Source organism: Entelurus aequoreus, linkage group LG10 (genome assembly GCF_033978785.1).
Source record: "Entelurus aequoreus isolate RoL-2023_Sb linkage group LG10, RoL_Eaeq_v1.1, whole genome shotgun sequence".
NCBI classification, from domain to species: domain Eukaryota; kingdom Metazoa; phylum Chordata; class Actinopteri; order Syngnathiformes; family Syngnathidae; genus Entelurus; species Entelurus aequoreus.
The window spans coordinates 6,699,417-6,699,752 of NC_084740.1; the positions used below are offsets into that span (position 1 = coordinate 6,699,417).

Here is a 336-nt window from a genome sequence, read left to right on the forward strand (position 1 = left end):
TTGACTTTCTGTTCTACTTTCATATTTTCGTATTATAATAAAGACGCTCGAATAAGGCCAAGGGTATATAAAACGATCATGATCAATAATAAAATAAACGCCAGTGACCTTCTACGTCGACGCTAATGTCTTAAGTCAATGTCAGAAAGGGACTATTTAATGGGCGGTGCCTCGTCCCGGTCGTGCGCATTGATTCGCGTATGTGAGCAGGCCCGGCTTGTCAGTCACACTTTGAACGGCTCCGTGGCGCTCATCGTCATCACTGACTCTAGCTGGCGAGCCTCCCTCCTCCCGCTGACCGCCGAATGAGCCGCAGGGACAGGATGAACGCTTGTT

General features: G+C 48.8%; 1 protein-coding gene across 6 annotated transcripts in view; it reads left to right on the forward strand.

The window, feature by feature from the left end:
* The first annotated feature begins 245 nt into the window (after positions 1-245).
* The window catches only part of ncam1b (neural cell adhesion molecule 1b), a 286,896-nt gene continuing 286,805 nt past the window's right edge, over positions 246-336 (forward strand). For all 6 annotated transcript variants that reach the window (XM_062059916.1, XM_062059911.1, XM_062059914.1 and 3 more), the window contains exon 1: positions 246-336. This exon is cut by the window's right edge and continues 185 nt beyond it. The gene's annotated coding sequence lies outside the window, so the exon portion shown is untranslated.